Source organism: Protopterus annectens, chromosome 15.part0 (assembly GCF_019279795.1).
Source record: "Protopterus annectens isolate FY-2018-M chromosome 15.part0, PAN1.0, whole genome shotgun sequence".
NCBI classification, from domain to species: domain Eukaryota; kingdom Metazoa; phylum Chordata; order Ceratodontiformes; family Protopteridae; genus Protopterus; species Protopterus annectens.
Genome location: NC_056749.1, coordinates 368,473,415 through 368,493,932, shown reverse-complemented (window position 1 = coordinate 368,493,932; position 20,518 = coordinate 368,473,415). Strand labels below are relative to the sequence as shown.

The following is a 20,518-nucleotide window of genomic DNA, read 5'->3' as shown; positions in this document are numbered from 1 at the left end:
GCTTTGAATCTGTCTTAATTATGTAATGGTATAATTATTTTCAGATGCTGTATTTAGCAAATATTATTAATATATTGATTTAGTTGTTTGTAAATCCAAAAAGTAGCTGGTGAACAGAATAGGTCTGAGTACTAAGCCCTGGGGAATGACAGTATTTATTGTAACAAAAGGAGATACTGTCAGCCCAGCAATCTGGAATTTTATAAGTAATTATATGTCAGTTGTGAATGTCAACATGATTCATATGCTTGTGTTGCAAATGTATTATAACTGTATGTTAGGTGTATATCAAACTGCTGGTACAGAAGTGTGTGTGAAAAGGGTTTCTACAGTACTGAGTCTAAAGATGTATCCACAGCGTACCCTACTGGAAAAGTTTACAGTTTAATGTTTCAGGTTAGACAAAAGAAATGTATATAAACTATTGTAACTGTGTAAATGTTTTAACAGTGGGAACTGGTCATAGAAGGTTAACTGGCAAAACTAAAAAGAAAATCATTGAAATTAAATTGTTTTATAACTGAGCCATAAAAGATGGTTCCAATGCCGCAAGGAGACAGGATGTCTAAAACTAGAGAGCCTTCTGCATTGTCTTGTAAGTGTTTTATTGTTTTATGTCTTCCAACAGCTGCAAAGGTCTAAGGGATATGTGTTTTTCACAGGGAGATGCTAATTGCTGGCAGTTTCTAGCAATGGGAGGTTTCACCTGGGATAGTCAGATGACAAGATGTGATGTTATGCTGCAAATATCCCAGCAGCAATATCTGAGATATTAATTTAAGGACTCTGTGAGAGAGAGAGACTGTGCATTTTGTATTTTGTCTTTGACCTGTCAGCATCAGCTGGAAAAACCCACTCATCACATCTGTCTTGCTTGCTCTCTAAGTAAATTAACTGGGGTACAGTAATTTCTTTTAGTTTCAGTAAGGAATATAGTAAAGATTAGCTTAGATGCTTTCTGCATTTATTTGAGACTGTCCTACAATGTTGTTTTAAATATTTTCTTTGATTTTGAACTCTGAAATCACTGTGAATACATATGTGAATACATATTTAGTATTGCTTTGTTCTTTTTTTTATTTACTTTTAAATATATTTGAACCTTTCAATTGTGGATGGCCTGTCTAGAGATATTTGAGCTCTTAGAGTACTTCCATATCTATTTGGTGACACTGCACAGGCCACTCCTACTAGCCTTGCTCTTGGTCAAACTACCATTTGGATTAATAGTAGTATAACACAGTAAGACTGGAATCCTTTCCTAAGGGCCTTAAAGTAGCTAATAACTAGTGGCTGGTGGCAGCAAAAACTACTGTATAGTCTGGGCAGAAAGGGGCATAGCTAGTAAACCTGTGCCAGCCTTTCCCAGGTGTGTGTGTGTGTGTGTGTGTGTGTGTGTGTGTGTGTGTGTGTGTGTGTGTGCAAAGCAAATCGTAGAGTGTCTCTCAGCTACTTGGACAGGGACACGAAGCACTGGTTGGACAGAGAGGGTGCTGGAGGCTTTGGCTTGGCCACTCAGCTGACATCTTAACTCTATAGCTGTGCCAGAGGGGAGTCTTACTGGGGATCTGGAGAAACAGGGATAAACCAGACCAAGACTGACTCGGGTCTCTGTGTCCTCCTAAGGGAAATTGCACTTTAATGTATGTGTACTTGTCATCCTTCCTAGTGTGTACCTCCCCCACTGTTGCCAGTGGTGAAGATTGGGGATCCTTGATTACTGGGCCAGTGGTGGGTCTTGACATAGTAATTGGTGCCAGTGGTGGGGGTAGCCACATCACTTATTAATTGGTTTGCAGTGGTGGAATATCCACATATTAGGATTCAGTAGTGTGGATATTGAATTCCTGTAGCCTGTAAACAGGGGTGACTAAGGAAGGTGTTTGTAGTCTCAATCAGCCACATAGTGAACATTCACAGTTTCATATCACAATTGTTTTTTTTTTTGTTGTTAGCTTATTTAGTCAGGCAGAGCAGGCAAGGATGTCAGCAGAGGTGTATGGTAAGTGGACAACGAACCAGTTGGCTAAGATGTACCAAGCCAAAGGACCGGGGCATGCCAACCTGACTAAAGCAGAAATTATTGCAGCTTTTGTCACAGCTGCATCACAAACTAGCAACTAGGAGGACAACCAGGCTGGCCTTGGAGATGTACAACTCTCAGAAAATGGACAGTTCAACCTTTCCAGAGAGGACATAAAAATCCATCTGGAGTTAGAGACTTGAACTGGAGGCCAAATGTTTGGAAATAGAAGCAGCAGAGAGACTGAGACATCCAGAGACTGAGGAAAATGAGAAACTATGATGTCTGGAAGCTGAGGAGAATGAGAGGCAGAGGCAGCATGAGAAGGAGATGTTGACTCTTTGCCAGCATCATGGAGGTAACGGGGAAGGGAGTAACTGAACCCCAAAAACAACAAAGGTCAGTGACTTTCTTCCACAATTTACAAAGGGGGATGATTTTGATATTTTCATTCATATGTTTGAAAGAGTATGTAAACAGTATAATGTTAACCAAGGGCTCTGGGTACGGTTACTGACCCATGGTAAAGCTGTAACTATTTATTTCTAAATTGTCAGATACTTATTGCTTAAATTATAATACTGTTAAAAATTGTCTGTTAGAGTTTTTTAAGTTAACATCTGAAGCTTATAGGAAAAAGTTTTGTGAGCATAGACAAAAGGCAGATGAAAGTGTGTGTGAATATATTGCTGAATTAAGCACTTATTTTCATAGGTGGGTGAGTGGGTGTCAGATCACCACTTTTGAAGGGCTGGCAGACCTTTTGGTGACAGAATAAGCCCTTAGCACTTTGCCTGAGGACATGAGAATCTGGATAGCAGATAGGCAATGCAATACTCCAGATGAGATAGGGAAGAAGAGAGACCTATATCTAGCAAGCAGGGCATCACTGCACAGAAAATGGATACCCAGTGCTGCTCATGGGTCTAAGGGAACCCATGGTGGGCAGTCTAGACCATCCCAACAGAGTCTGCCAGTAGCAGGGGAAGCCACTAGTCCATGTACATGTCCAGGACCAAGGGTTAAATATTTTAAATGCAACCAGTGGGACCATGTAGCATATAGATATCCACAGAGGCAAGGTGGGGAACAGAAGATGGGAGAGCCAGTAAGTGGGAATGAAAGAATGCCAGCAGTAAGTTGTCTGGAGATAGTAAGGGCACCAAACTACCACAAGAGGTTATATCCTATCTTAGTAAATGGGAAACAGGCCACTGCTAAGAGGGACACAACCACTGACCTAACCATTGTGAAGCATCCAATGGTTAAAGATGAGTACTACTTGCTTGGGCAGTCTACTCTAGTCAGAGCTTTATAAGGCACCCCATTCCAAATACCTTTAGCTAGGGTTCATCTTGACTGGGAGGGTGGAAAATGAAGCCAGCAAGTGGGTGTGTTTGAGGATATCCCTGCAGATGTCCTGACAGGGAATGATTTTGATTATGTAGCACATTGTGTGCATGCAGTTACATGCAGTCAGGCTTGGAGACAAGCATGTGGGTCTTGTACCCTGGGGGGAGCCAGACAGACTGCACACTTTCAGCCAGGCCTGGCGAGGTGGTTACTTCAGGGAGGGAGCTACCCTGTAGCAGTGAGACTGAAGGTGAGCCACAGCTGCTTGTGGGTACTGATGTTCCCTTGGACAGAGTGCCTGCAAGGGCAGAGGTGAGCAGTAGTACCCAGGCTTGACAGTAAGGTGCTGCTGTCGGGGGATACCAGACTTCCTGTGGAAGGGGAACTGGGAAGGGTTACCAAGAAAGAGAGTTGAGACAGGCTTAGTTCTCAGACCCTACATTACAAGGCCTGAGGGAGGTAACCAGTGAGGCACCTGATTGTCAAAGGAAGGTGGAATCTGTATACTGGGACAAAGAGTTACTTATATAGAGAGTGGACCCCTGAGGGAGGGCTAGAGGGAGAGAGAGAATACAGCAGTTGGTAGTGCCCATAGTCTACCATCTGGCACTTCTAGCCATAGCCCATGATATTCCCTTTGCATGTCATATCGGCATAAAATGTACAAAGAAACATATTATGCAGAACTTATATTGGCCTGGGATTTCCAGAGATGTAACAGGGTACTGCAAGACCTGTGAGCAATGCCAAAAGGTAGGCAAGGCAGAAGACAATGTGACATTTACTTTGATGCCTTTGCCTGTGATTGAGGAGCCATTTCAGAGAGTAGCTATGGATATTGTGGGACCTCTTAATACCCCAAGTTCCTCAGGGAAAAAGTATATCCTAGTGGTAGTAGACTATGCTACCATCTACCCTGAAGCAGGGGCCATATCCTCCATTGAGGCAGAAAAGGTGGAAAATGCTTTGTTTGAGGTTTTCAGCAGGGTAGGTTTCCCAAAAGAAATACTGATTGACAGAGGTGACAATTTCATGTCAGACCTGATGGCTTGTCTGTGGACGTATTGTGGGTTGAAGCACCTAAAGACAACCCCTACCATCCCCATACTAATGGTCTGGTTGAGAGGTTAAACTCTACACTCAAGGCCATGCTACGGGCATTTGCAGACCAGTTTAAGAGAGAGTGGGACAAATATTTGCCCCATCTTTTTGCTTACAGAGAGGTGCCCCAAGGAATCCACAGGTTTTTTACCCTTTGAGTTGCTGTATGGGCATAGGGTCAGGGGGCCTCTAGATATGATTTGAGATGAGTGGAAGGGTGAGTGTGAATCTCACAAGGAGTCTGTTGTGGCATATGTCCTAAACCTCAGGACAAAGCTCAGGGATCTCACGGGCTTTGTCCAAGAAAATCTGACAGAAGTGCCGCAGCAGACAAAGGGCTGGTATGACAGGAATGCTCAAGCTAGAGAGTTTGCTTTAGGGCAGCAGGTAATGGTTCGCTTTCCTGTCAGCCACAACAAGCTGCAGGCAGCTAGGGAGGGACCCTTCAAGGTGGTAAGGAAGGTCAGTGATGTTAACTACATGGTAGAACTGCTAGGCAGAAGGCAGGGGCAGAAACTGTACCATGTTAACATGATGAAACCTTAGCTTGATAGAGAGGCCCTTGTGCTAAATATTTGCAGTACAAGGCAGGAGGAGTCTGAGAGGAATCTATGGCTGCAGGGAGCCAGCCAGCCAAATCCCAAATTACTGTGTTGGAGCCTAGAGTTGCATGCATATGATAGGACAGTGCAGCAGTTTACTAGGGTCAGCAAATGCTTTGGGGGATGTAACAAAAGTGATACTGCCAGCCCAGTTATCTGGAATTTTGTAAATAAGTTGTGAATGTCAACATGATTCATATGCTTGTATTACAATCTATTAGAACTGCATGTTAAGCATATATCAAACTGCGGGTACAGAAGTGTGTGTGAGAAAAGGGTTTGTACAGTACTGAGCTTAAAGATGTATCCACAGTGTACTCTACTGGAAAAGAACAGAAATGTATATAAACTATTGTAACTGTGTAAATGTATATGTTTTAACAGTGGGAACTGGCACATATAAGGTTAACTTGCAAAACTTCAAGAAAATAGTTGAAATTTAATTGATTTATAATTGCACCATACCATAAAAGATGGTTTCAAAGCAGCAAGGAGACAGGATGTCTAACACTAGGGAGCTTCTGCATTGTCTTGTAAGTGTTTTATTGCTTTGTCTTCCAGCAGCTGCAAAGATCTAAGGGATATGTGTTTTTCACAGGGAGATGCTGAACGCTGGCATTTTCTAGCAATGGGGGTTTTCACCTGGGATAGTCAGATGACAAGAAGTGATATCATGCTGCAAGTATTCCAGTAGCAATATTTGAGATATTAATTTAATAACTCTCTGAGAGACTGTGCATTTTGTATTTTGTCTTTGACCTGGCAGCATCAGCTGGGAAAATGCACTCATCACATCTGTCTTGCTTGCTCTGTAAGTAAGTTAACTAAGATACAGTAATTTCTTTTAGTTACAGTTAGTAATCTAAGTGTATCTGAATAGACTATAGAAAAAAAAAATCTTCTACGGTATGCTTATCTATTTTGACATTGTAACATTTATTTTATTATATTCTGTCTGATGTCATTATTGTATGTCTTAAAAGATTTTGTTTATACTCCATATTATTCAAATTAAACCGCACCCTCACTCCATTAAACCCACCACAACCTCTATTCCAATAAACCACAAAACTGCATACCACCTCTTTCCTTCTACACCCATCCACAGTCATCCAACACAGATAACTCAATTACCATGTAACCAACACCACACTCCCACAACCATATCATCCCATTACTCTTGCCTTCCCTATCCATCTGTCTTTACTTTTTCTCCTTCATTACTACTCATCACCATCCACTTAACACTATGCACTGTATCAAATCCCCCACCCTACCATGCACTACAAACCATCCCTTCATACCTGCAAACGCACAACCAATTATACTTTACCCTTTAATTTTTCAACTCCTCTCTCCTATCCATTACTCCTCACAATCCAAAAAATACCCCAGCCTCAAATACCACTTCCTAACTGTATTCTACCTTAAAACCATTACCAGCATTGCAGCCCAACTACTACTAGGAGGTGATATCCACCCCAACCCTGGCCCAACATACAACACCCATACCACACCCAACCCTAATCTCCCATTTAAGCATAAATCCACTGATTTACTCATACTAAACCTAAACATTTGCAGTATCATAAATAAAATAGAACAGTTACATGGAATTATCTCTGTATACAACCCAGTCATTATAGTGATTACAGAAACATGGCTTAAACCCCACATTAAAGATAGCTCTATAACTCCACCTGGCTTCAACATATTAAGAGTTGATAGACCTCACAGAAAAGATGGTGGCATTGCCCTTCTTTACAAATCCAAATTAAAAGTCCAGCTCCTTCAAAAAGAAACCCCAGATTTCAACACTGCCAAGACCCTAGTCAGCAAAATTCTACTAAACCAACACAAACAACTAAACCTACTCAACATTTATATACCACCAGTAGACAACCTTAAGACACTAGAATCTATACTCCACTGGGCTTCCTACTCCCTGTCCCAAGAAACTTTACTCCTAGGTGATGTCAACATAGACTTGAACACTATACACTCACCCATAGCCACCAACCATATAAACCTATATAATTTCATACACTCACCCACAAGAATTGACAAAACCATCAAACGAGAATCCACCTTAGACTGGATCCTGACTAACCAGCCCAATACTGCCCACCTATCTGGAATACTACCTAACTCCCTCACTGACCATAACCCAACCTTTCTCCTTCAGCACAAAATAAAATCTACTATCACCCCCCCCCCGTTCTCTTACAAATCCGTTCCCAAAAAAACTTCTCCCCAGAACAATTCTCAGAAACCCTAAAATCCTGTGACTGGGCTCCCATAAAAATCCTTCACCTGGATAATGCAGTAGAATACTTTAATGCCAAATTCCTAGAGATTTTAAACCAACTAGCCCCACTAAAAACTATAAGATTGTGAAGTAACCCTGCCCCCCCCCCCCCCAGTTAAACAAAGCCACAAAAATCTTACTCAAGACTAGAGACAAAGTTTGGATAACTTGGCAAAAATACAAAACTCCCATAACTAGGCAAAGCTTTGCTCAGCTCAGAAATAAAGCAAAAAAGCAGGTTAGGTTGGACAAGAAACACTACTATATTGCCATACAAAGTAAACATAACAACAACCCGCAGAAATTCTGGGGTGCAGTGAACAAAATCCTCCAGCCTGGTAAAGCTACCACACCACCCCCAGATATCACGGGTACTGATCCACACATAGCCTCTAGTTTTAATAACTACTTTACCTCTTCAATACTGAACCTGGTAAGTGCAATATCACCCATGACCCAACATTAACCCTTAAACTACCAGACTAACTCCACCCCCTTAACTTTTAACCCAGTTCCAACTACAACCATTCAAAATCTCTTAGCTAAACTCAAACCTACCACCCTAGCTGCTGACAGTCTCCCAGCTCAATATCTCCAAATTGCATCCAAGGCCATCGCCTACCCCATCTCCCTACTCATTAACAGATCTAGCTCCTTGCATTCCATTCGTTCATTATGGAAAACCTCATATATCATCCCTCTCCACAAGGGAGGTCCATATACTGATCTCTCCAACTACCGTCCCATTGCTATCCTATCACTCCTCTCAAAAATTCTAGAAAAATGTATCCACCACCAAATCATTACCCATCTGTTAAACTACCAACCTTCTGACTAAAACCCAACATGGATTCAGACCTTCCCATAGCACCAACACTGCTCTAATTAACTTCTCCAATACCATAAACTCACACAGGAACCAAGGGAAGCTGGTCTCTACCACCTTCTTAGACCTATCCAAGGCATTTGATAAAGTTTCCCATAGCAAACTCCTCACCTGCCTAGCAGAACTCAACCTCGATGACTCTACCCTAAAATGGTTTTACAGTTACCTAAACAACCGGTCACAATCTGTCAAATGGGGCAATTCTTTATTCCCCGCCCACTCCCTGTCACATGCAGTGTCCCACAAGGTTCAATCCTTGGTCCACTTCTCTTCAACATATTTACAAATAATCTCCACCTAGCTACCACTAAAGCCAACATAGTCCAGTATGTGTATGACACTACTCTAATCTGCTCAGCACCAAACATTCAATTACTACAAAGTAAAGCCCAGGAATCCTTCGCTGAGGTAGAGAACTGGTTAAACAGCTACCAACTAATACTAACCCCAAAAAAAACACAGCTAATACTATTCCACCCAATCAATCACTCCTCTGCTACCTTTACCATCATGTCAACCAATGGCACCCTCATCACCCCAGTAACTTAGGCCAAACTCTTAGGCATCACTGTTGATCAACAACTTAAATTCAACAAGCACGTATCCCAAACTATCTCTAAAGTCCATAAAAAACTTGGTTGCCTATATCGTTGCATGCTATTCCTAACCCCGGAAACTAGAACAATAGCCAGAACTCATCTCTTATCAACACTACTATATGCCTCTCCAGTCCTCACCAACATTAACAAAACTAACCTGAACAAACTCTCCACATGCTACAATAAAATAGCTAGGTTCGCTGCCAATAATAGATCACACTCCCACCACTGCCAATCCCTAATTAAACTGCACTGGTTAGAATTTCCAAACCTCCTACGCTACCACCAACTGATCATAGCCCATCAAATTCTTTTTCATCCAGGGAAGAGCCCTGCCCTAGCTGACATACTAAACTTTCACAACCCCAAAAGGGAACTACGTTCATGTAACAAAAACCTGATTGAAATCAACCCATGCAATAACAGCGCTGGGGAGGCCCTATTCTCTTATTATGTTGCTAAAGTATGGAACACCCTCCCACCTGAACTCAGGCTACAAAGTCACACAAGCATCTTCAAGGGCCTTCTTAATTCACACCTCTATACTAACCCTCTCTGCAACTGCAAAGCCCCCCCCCCCTTGAAGACTCACTACTCCATATAAGTGACCCGCTGTATGCCTCCATTGCATACACTATATTTTCACCTATGTACTTTTTTTTTGTAAATATTGCAAATAGGGGTTCTACTCCTGAGTATCTTATTGTTTGAGTATGTTATTGTTTTACAAAATTGTTCTTGTACTTCTTTGTTTCTCTTACCTTGTATACCAGTTTTTTATTGTTATCTAAACCATGTATGTAGTCTATTAACTTCCTTGAAGCTTTTCTCCCCAGGACTCCACTGAAAATGGACACTTTGTGTCCAGTTAGATTTATCCTGGTAAAATAATGTTAAAATAAAAATAAATACATTAGTTTAGATGTTTTCTGTATTTATTTGTGACTGTCCTGCAATGTTGTTTTAAATATCTCCTGTGATTTTGAACTCTGAAGTCACTGTGAATACATATTTAGTATTGTGTTGTTCTTTTATTAATTATTATTAAATATATTTACACCTTTCAATTGTGGCTGGTCTGTATAGAGACATTTAAGCTCTTACAGTACTTGCATATCTATTTGGTGACACTGTGAAGGCCACTCTTAATAGCCTTGCTCATACTCAACCTACCATTTGGATTAATAGTAACATTACACAGTAAGATTGGACACCCTTTGCTAAGGACCTTAAAGTAGCTGATAACTAGTGGCTGGTGACCGTGAAAACTACTGTATAGTCTGGGAAGAAGGGAGCATATCTAATAAACCGGTGCCAGCCTTTCCCAGGTGTGTGTGTGTGTGTGTGTGTGTGTGTGTGTGTGTGTGTGTGTGTGTGTGTGTGTGTGTGTGTGTAAATCAAATCTCAGAATGTGTATGTCAACTACTTTGGCAGGGACACGAAGCACTGGTTGGAAAGAGAGGGTGCTGGAGGTCTTGGCTTGTCCACTCAGCTGACATCTCAACTTTATAGCTGTGCCAGTGGGGAGTCTTATTGGGGATCTGATGAAAGAGGGATAAACCAGCCCCAGACTGACTGTGGTCTCTGTGTGCTCTTAAGGGAAATTGCACTTTATTGTGTGTGTACTTGTCATCCTTCCCGGTGTGTACGTCCCCCACTGTTGCCAATGGTGAGGATTGAGGCTTCTTGATTACTGGGCCAGTGGTGGGGCATCACCGTTATCTTCTTGCTTTTTAGGGTTGCACTTCTTACCTTCATTACATGGGTTCTATATGTCAACCAGTTTGCTAATCCATCTTGTACCATAAGGGTATACATTAGGTGATTAAACTTAGTTATGATCTCAGCATTAAGAATAGTGTCAAAGGCCTTTGTCAGATCCAGTATGAAGTGCACAGTATCTACAGCTTCAGTAACTTTCTCAGAGAAGCTTACTAAAGTAAGAACACATGATTTCCATTTGACAAAAGTTGTACTGCTGTTGGGTTGAAGAAAGAAGATATTTGTATATCAGTGTTTATGAAATCCATGGCTTTGAAAATGACTCTTGATCTTGTACCATAAGGGTATACATTAGGTGATTAAACTTAGTTATGATATCAGCATTAAGAATAGTGTCAAAGGCCTTTGTCAGATCCAGTATGAAGTGCACAGTATCTACAGCTTCAGTAACTTTCTCAGAGAAGCTTACTAAAGTAAGAACACATGATTTCCATTTGACAAAAGTTGTACTGCTGTTGGGTTGAAGAAAGAAGATATTTGTATATCAGTGTTTATGAAATCCATGGCTTTGAAAATGACTCTTGATAGGCTGTTAGATCTTTAGTTGCCAGGATAAGTGGTGAGGACCCCATTATGCAATGACATAACAATGGCTATTTTCTGTACATTAGGAACATACCTTGTGGCTTAAGGTAGGAGAGATTCAGAGAAGGCCTATGTGGTACTGTTGCTTAAGCAACCTAGTTAAAACAGGACACACAGAGGTGACTTTTTAGCTCTAGGAGATGCACTTAACACATGATCTGTGATGTTCTTGGGGAAAGGAAGGGAATGGGGAACTTATGTAACTTCAGTAATTTATCTGCAAGTATACTAAACAGTACGATTGCAGTGGATGTTATCTTCTTCTTTCGGCTGCCCCTGTCAGGGGTCGCCACAAGCAGATCAACTGTTTCCATGTCTTCCTGTCCTCTGCATCTTGCTCTGTCACACCAACCACCTGCATGTCCTCTCTCACCACATCCATAAACCTTATCTTAGGCCTTCCTCTTTTCCTGTTACCTGGCAGCTTCATCCTTAGCATCTTTTTCTCAATATACTCTGCATCCCTCCTCAGCACATGTCCAAACCAACGTAATCGTGCCTCCCTGGCTTTGCCTCCAAACCTTCCAACCTGGGTTGACCCTGTAATATACGTATTCCTAATCCTGCCCATCCTCGTCACACCCAGTGCAAATCTTAACATTTTCAACTCTACCACATCATGCTCTGACTCCTGCCTTTTTGTCAATGCCACTGTCTCCAACCCATATAACATAGCTGGTCTCACTACCCTGCACTAATCCAGACAATTGCAGAGTATTATTTCTTAATCATCTGATATAGTTAAAGAATGATTTATAGTTACCTTTGGCTTTGGATGCCAATTTTAATTCAGAATCTGCTCTGATCTTCCTTATAGTAATTTTTAAATGTTTGATGATCATTTTGATAGTCTTTAATGTAAATAGATTTTGATCTACTATAGATTTTAATTAGATTTTTTTGTTTATTATTTAGAGATAATTAATACTGGCATTTAATAAAGGTGGCTTACTTTTATGTTCCCAGATATACCAAAAATAACACTGAAAACAGCATGTTCCCAGATAAATTTAGTTCTGATTGGGACTACTTTGTTTATACTATTTCTTGGCTGGGAGCATAAGTAAAAGCTAGGGCTACAATGGGGGGGGGCTTCAAGTCCTAGAATTCAGAATTTTTTCTGTTTTGTGGTGACTTTAAATGCCTAAAATGATTACTGATTTGCAATCAGATTTAACCACAGATGAGGATAGCATATAAATAATGCAAGTAGGTACAGTGTTATGAGGAACAGGTTAAGAAGGTTTTTTAGTACAAGGGGGTTAGTATCTACTGAATCTGGAAAACCTTGACCGTACCAAAACTTTGTAGTGTAGGTATTCCAGTTAATCAAGGGGTAGTGGGGATTGCCCATCAAAAAGTTATTTATGTTTATGGGTAGGTCAGTAAGCCCATTTAGACATCTTTCAGGGTCCCCTGGGAATATGGAAGATGAGCTATAGTAGACTATGAATTGGTAATTTGTTCTGTTTGTGATAATTTAAAGTTCACAAAGTTCTGTTTATCGATCATGGGGACTCTATCTAGATAACTGCCTTACTGACAAATATTGATACTTCCCACTGTCTCAGTGTATATGAGCAGATTTTACCCTTTGTAAGCACCAAACCTCTTCCTAGTTCTGTCAGGTCAATCCTTGGTAATGGGTACAGATCATTAAATTACACAGCTGGTAGCAGGATTTCTGAAGCCTGTTTTTGGGGATTCTGGTTTCTTTTCCAACTCTCATACTATTTTGCTAGTTAAGGTATAACTCTCTGTTTTTTTTTAGTATGATTCTGAATATATTTTGTTACTTCTTACAGGGGTGACTGACAGGCTTTACTGTTTGTTGTTGTTGCAGTATTGTAAGTTGTGCTTTTGGTTCTCTGGGGACACGTTTATTGACTTGCTCTTGTTATTATATTTTATCAGTATACTTGAACTTTTGTCAGTTGTAAGTGAGGATGAGAGTAATCAATTAGTTTTAATGCATGTTTTAATAAAAGAATGATAATATAAATCAGTGAGAGCATGGAAGTGTGGGGTTAAGGAAGTTTTTCCTAATTCCCAAGGTATCAAAATCTTGAAGATAGTATATCTGGAGATATCAGGAGGTGGAAGTGCATAGTGCTTGCTTTATGCAAAAACAGATCTTGTGCGTTTATCTAATAAAGTTAACATTGTGCAGTTATCAGTTTATCAGATTTGTTCTTTCTTGGTTCAGTGTTTTCCAGTTCACTTACTGAATGCACATTCCTTTTATTAATGTTATTAATGTTAATAAGCTTACTAATTTGATAAAAAAGTTAACCAGAGGAATAAGACATGTACACAAGAAAAAAAAAACTTTCTAGGGAGTCCTTAAGTGTCAGGCTGGCTCCTTCATTCCCTTAGCCTCAGTAGATGTCTTGCTTTGCCCAGATTTGGTTACCTGGACTCACCCTCTGCAGCTGTAGGGTTGTCCTCTCTGTGTAAGGGAGAACGACTCTTGGTGTTCTTGGGAGAAGAACCAGATGAAGGATTACTGCATTTCTGGGTTGAGAATGCCTGATGGTCAGGGTAGTGTCCCTGATATGAATCAGTGAGTCTGCCAGGAAAATAAACAATAAATAATGTTACTTATGTTTCTTTATCTATGGGCAGGGAAGATTTGCTAATAAATCTCTGCTTTTAATGTTTTAAATATTTTGTTCTTTCGGTGATTATTAGTAGAAAAAGAAAAAATATTTCTGACACTGAAAAAGGAAGGGGGATGGAATATTTTTTCAATGTTTTCTACTCAGGCTGAAGACTGTGGTTCTGACACCTTGGCAAAATGACAAGAGGTTTTCTAGTGAGAACAAAATTAAATCACTAACTCCAGACAAAGACAATAGACTCTAGTCACTATTTTGGAGGACAGCAGTATGGACTGAATGTGATATTTTTCATTGTGCGATTATTGCAGACTATGGTAGCAGTTAGCACTGCAAGACTGTGTGTGTGTGTGTGTGTGTGTGTGTGTGTGTGTGTGTGTGTGTGTGTGTGTCTGCATGCCTGGGTGCATGTGTGTTTTTGTGTGTGAAAGACTGGTTAGGTGTCTGCATGAATGTGTGTGTGTGTGTGTGTGTGTGTGTGTGTATGTATATGTTTGTGTCTTATAGGTGCTTGTGCAACAGCATTATGTGAAATGGTGAGTTTTAGTACTTCAGAGCTAATCTTTCTAAATACTCACACTGGTCTCTTTCAGTGCTGAGATGGGCTTGAAATGACAGCCACTTCAGTGATTAATATGTTTGCTGCAGAACTGAACCTCCATACTACTGTGATATTTGTTGTTGTTTTTATGTCCGTAATATAGAAAGGCATACACAAGAAAAATGTTGCTTCACTCCAAAGCAAGTCATAAACTTTACAATATTTTTAGTTAGATTTACCAGAGGAAAAGCAAATATAACAATACCAAGCAGGCAGTTTTCTTTGACAAATATAAGAAACAGTTCTTTAGCTTTGAGGCATATGTATAAGTGTGTATATATATATATATATATATATATATATATATATATATATATATGTATATATGTGTGTGTGTGTGTACACTGACTAGGCAGTTAATCTATTACAAAAAGCCTGCAGCAAATTGAAGAAGCCATCTGTTTTTTTTTTTCTGTGTAAGTAGAATAAATCTAATTCAGACATATTATATTTCCTTCCACAGGAAAATGGACCTCTGTTACACATTCTCCTTCTACACAAAGTCCCTCATACTTCCCTTAAATTCCCTCTAGAATTAGAGGCAAAAAAGACTAATTTTATTAGTGACTGGTAATCTTAATATACAGAGTAGAGCAGCTGTGCCTTGTTATGGCTTCAGTGCTCATTTACTGCTTGATGGCTTTGTATCTGTGCTCTGTCACGTTCTGTCTTTCTAATCTTTCCTCTCCTATGCATTCCTAGTGTTCAGTCCACTGTAGGAACTGTTGTCTAGGTGGCAAGTGTTCTAGTTTGTTGGCTTAGCTTCCACTCCTACTATTAGTGAGTAGAGTTGATGGGCATAGGGTCCTGCCCCACAATTTATGTAAATAGGGCAAAGAATTTGCATTCTAACCAGAAGAAAGTATCGTATGAACTCTTTTAACACTTTGGTTAGTGCAAGCTGACTGTTCAACATAATATTGCATCCTGTGATTCTTTTCCTTGCTTCAGCAAAGCCTCTACATTGAATCAGTTTATGAATGGCAAACCCTTCATGGGTCAAATCAATGGCCACAGCTCCCATTCAGAGAAAATGTGATTTTTTTTCTAGGAAATAAAAAGATAAGTAGAAATAATTTTATTTTTAAAGGACATACAAAAATCTACAAATAATCTCTCCAGTAGTGAGTGTGGGACATTGCTTTCCTTTCTCTGGCACTGTAGACATGTTGGACATAAATTGTTTTCTTTCATGACACCAGGTATAGTAAAGCCAGAAGTGTTTATTTTGTGGTGTGTTACGTATAAAATGTTACTTGGAATGGAATTGTTGAAGAACAGGTGATATTTTCCCCAGCTAGCTGGCCTTGATAGATTTAAATACCTCTATCATCCCTCCACAGTTGTATCATATAAGACCCCACAATAACTGACATTCCCTATTCACAGATAATAATAATAATAATAATAATGCATATTTAATAATGAGGATAGAAGGAATCTTTCTTCAGCTGGCTTTAAAAATCACTTACTGAGAGACTGGAACAGCAAAGCAGAAACTTGGTGCACCTGAGAACTGATGTGATGAAACCATAGCTTTTGAGGTGCTCTCAGTTGTAAAGCAAACGCAGCAGTTCATGGTACTGGCTGCTGCCTCAGGTGACAAAGAAGAAAGTAATACATAATGTGGAAGAGGAAGCACAGATTTGGGATAAGTTTTTAGTTTGACACATTTTATTTTTAAGGCACTGTGTGTATTACTGTTTGGATGTGGGAAGAAGGTGAGTGAGTGTTTGTATATGTGGGTGTGCATACATGACGAACCACCAAAGGGGTCATTGGGGGAAATGTTTCATTTTGATGTCAGTAAAGTGCTTGCGCAGATATGCGAAAACTGATGGTCACATCTATTTGGGGTGAATTAAAATAAATTAGTTTGCCTAATTGTTGCTATTTTTATTTCATTACATTCTGATATCTGAGACATATTTAGTCAATAAATTTAGCTTTAACTGCGTGAAGGGGGGTTGTCTATGGATAAAAATGACTGTCACAGTTGTCATTTGTTTAAAATAAGCATTTATTCTGGCTTTGCAGAAATAGTGCATAATTATTTTCACTTTCTGTAACAGTCAGGCATCAGCATTACACTCAATAAGTAGCTGTCTGTCATGGTTTGAGCAGGATGTGTGTTATAACAAATGCATTGGCTGAGTGTTGCACTTGTACCATATAACAGTACTCAGTGGTTCTGTTGAGTCTTTGGCTCTTCCTTCCTTCTATGTGCAGTCCTTTTCTCTTTGTTCATTTTATTCAAGTGCTTAGGTTCCTTCTCCTAGACATTCAGCAGTATAGTGTATGCTTCTGGCCATTTGTTCTTTTACTTTTTCATCCCAATCTAACACCAGAATGGTACACAGAAAACTGACTATTTGGAGGAATAGGAAGGCAGGCACTGTTTCCAAAAGACAGACTGTATTTCACTATTCATGATTTTTTGTTCAGGCCATCATTATTAATGAAAATGAATGACCACATGTGTTTGATCATGGGTAATGGTTATTGATCTGCTGTAATACATCCCACCCTACTATGTTTGGTCACTCATTCAGCTGCTTCCTGCAATCCCCCCACCTTACTTTGGAGTCACCAGCCACCACTGAAACTCAGAAAATATCAACAGGCTACTCTCCCACACTAAACACTTTCACATGTATTCAAAGTTTAATTGTTCTTTTACCACTGAAACAGTGAACAACTCTGTTCAGCTGCAATAAAATGATTTTACACTTTCACCAGCAATGCTACATTATTGGCTGTATTAGGACTGACAGTAATGTAGCTAATATTTCACATAAAATTTATAAAACCTTCAGCATAATTTACTTCTTGTTACTGCCAACATATTGTTATAAAAGTATAATCACTTATCAGAAAGTTGTGCAGGACATTCAACTGTTAAAATAGAAACAATATGCTGACAGCATGTAATTGGCATGCAACTGTTTAAACGGTTGTTCAAAAGGTTCTTAAAACTTATTATGAATGATTTCCACTAAAGCTCCAAATAGCTATTAACAGAGTGCAACCCAGGTGTGGGAAGAGACAATTAGTTAAACTAACTGACTGAGGGACCAAGTATAAGACAGCCAAAAGCAGCTCAACCTGAATGGCTGTTCTGTACCTTATAAAATATCAGACTTCCAAATCTGCCTAATGTCTCTTAAACTGTATTTGTTGCCTTCAGATATGTGGCTTAAGTCACATATTAACAGTATTTAATGAGGGGTGCCAGGTTATGTTGTATATAGAAAGGTTTACAAGGGTAAAAGGACTGCTGTAGTAGAGATTTTGTTTACAGCTTCCTCAGCACATATAAATGATGAACAGCTACATTAAATTCCTAGAAGAGAAGCCCCATCTGTGATTAGTTATACAAATGTGTACAAAACCATTATACCATTACTGAAAGAAATATCTTAAGCGTAAAAAGCAGCTGCATTGTTACACAGCAACCTCTGTGCATTTGAGAGCACCATGTAAATGAAGTTCTTTTTATAAAGTAGTTTTTTATATTCTTTGGCAGAATGAACAGTGTGAATGAATGCAGAAATTATGGCTTTTATATAAAATAGATAACTCATTGTACAGCACACGCAGACTTGCGAGAGATGCACTTATATATCCAAACTGGAAGCCACGCACTCTCCAGCCAAGATTGGAATAGCTGGTCAAGAGGAGAATGTCAACACTTGCACCAGACCACATGAAACACACACTAGCACTGCCTTCACGTAAAAACACAAACCACACACCCACCTTCGTGGAGGGTCTCAATAAAAATCTACCCAAAAAGCAGAGACCTCCAAGGCAGAAACACACTCGACCACCACAACACAACATTAATCATGAGACACATAACTCTTCTAAATATTGTGCCATTCAACCAAAGCCCCTAAGGCAAAACAGCATGCCCAGCACACTAGTCATAGGTGACTCAATATTGAGGCACACTGATGTTCAACTCACTAGGTTGAAGAAGGAAAAAGTAACAGTCAGCTGCCTGTCAGGTGCCAGGATCTGCCACCTAATGCATGCACTCGGGTCCCTCAACAACAGGTGCAAATATGACTCAGTCATTGTACATGTGGGTGTGAATGACCTGAGACGTACCTCCCTGGACTACATGAACAGAGACATGAAGGATCTCTCAGATTATGTAGCCCAGGCGGGTATGACCCGAGCCCTGAGCAGCATCCTACCATCACCCAGAATGATACCACAGTACACACAGAAAATTATTGATTTCAACAATTGGCTAAATTTCTGGTATCAAAGGGGATCCAGTATCTGTCTGCCTGGGATGACATGATTGACAGATCTCGATGCTTTGCCAGAGATGACCTACATCTGTCTCCCCTGGGCTTCCGGATACTGGCCAAGGCTCTTGCCACCCCTATAGTGCCTTTTTTAGGCGGTGTTTCAAAGACCAAATTACCACCATAACAGCTACAAACAAATGCAGTCTGAGGGTCATGCTGCTCAATGCTAGAAGTCTAAATCTCAAAATGCACTCACTTGAAGCACTCCTTAAAATGGAGAACATCGACATTTGCACTGTAACAGAGACCTGGTTCAAGGCAGCAGAAAGTACCCCTGCATTACCAGGCTATAACTCATTCCACACCTTTCAGCACCAGAACTTGGACCAAAGCTCCAAAGGCAGTGGTGTTTGCATATTCATAAAGGATGCGCACACCTTCAGACTGGTAGCCCAACATAACACATCAGAGATACTTCAGGTGCAGCTAACATTGGGTAAGACAGCGATTCAGGTAGTAGCCTGTTATAGATCCCCAACCATGTCCCAAGACTTGCACTCCATGTTCCTAAGCACCCTGGAGAATATTAGAGTCCAACCTAACACACTCATACTGGGTGACTTCAACTACCTCTCCATTAACTGGGAAAACTACTCATGTACCAATATACTTGCCCAACGTTTCCTGGAATTCATTAATTCCAATGCCCTGGACCAGCTCATTCTTACCCCCACTAGAGGTAGCAACATCCTTGACCTGGTCATTACTAATATGGGCGAACGTTGCTCTACACCAATAGTCAACTCCTCCCTGTTTAGATCCGATCACAAACTAATCACCTTAGAAATCCACACCCCACAAAGGTAACCACCATGAAAAACTTCTCCAAAGCTAACTTTGGGATCCTAAAAACAGAGGTGGCTATCTTCTCGGCACCCATGCAAATGGAGAATAGTTGCATGACCGCCGAATCATACACCAATGCACTGTACAAACACGTACACAAATGCATGGATCTCACCATACCCAATAAAACCAAGACACTCTATACCAAACAAAGGAAGCCAATCTGGTGGTCCCCTGCCATAAACAAACTCTACAACAGGAGGAGGAAACTGATGTGGAATAAAGTGAAGTCCCAAGACTGGAAAAACTTCCTTATCAGCCTCAACAAAAAATTGAGATCCCTCATCAAATTCTCTAAAGCTAGCTATGAAAACAGAATTGCAGCAGATGGTAAAGACAGCCACAAGTCCTCCTCTAGTTATGTAAAGAATCTCCACGGCAATACCCATATTTGCTCTGAGCTACTGCAGAATGGTACCTCCTATATCGAGCCAACTGATATAGCCAATATACTGGCCAACAGATTCAGTGCCAACTTTACGCCCCCCCCCCCAAAGAACCAATCACAATACCAGTAGATTGACAGGCATCCAGTATTACTGCTGTACAAGTTAAAACAGCACTGTCCAAGGCCAAGAATATAGCTTCTATGGGACCTGACAATATCCCTGGCTGTGTTCTACATGAACTACAGAGTGAACTGGCACCTCATCTGTGTGCTCTGTTCAATCACAGCCTCACCTCAGGCTTTGTCCCTACCGAATGGCACACTGCTACAGTCATCCCTCTCCACAAAGGAGGAGCGACTACAGACCCTGGGAACTATCACTCCATAAGCCTGACAAGTCAGATATGCAAAGCTATGGAATGCATCATCATGGACCTAATAAACAAGGATACAGGGAATCTCTAAACTCTGGATCCCACACAGTCTGGTTTTGTGAAGGGTAGA

At 40.4% G+C, this 20,518-nt stretch overlaps 1 protein-coding gene across 1 annotated transcript in view; it reads left to right on the top strand.

The window, feature by feature from the left end:
- TRPC5 (transient receptor potential cation channel subfamily C member 5) overlaps positions 1-20,518 on the top strand; it is a 2,601,559-nt gene that overhangs the window by 536,464 nt on the left and 2,044,577 nt on the right. The window lies entirely within an intron of this gene.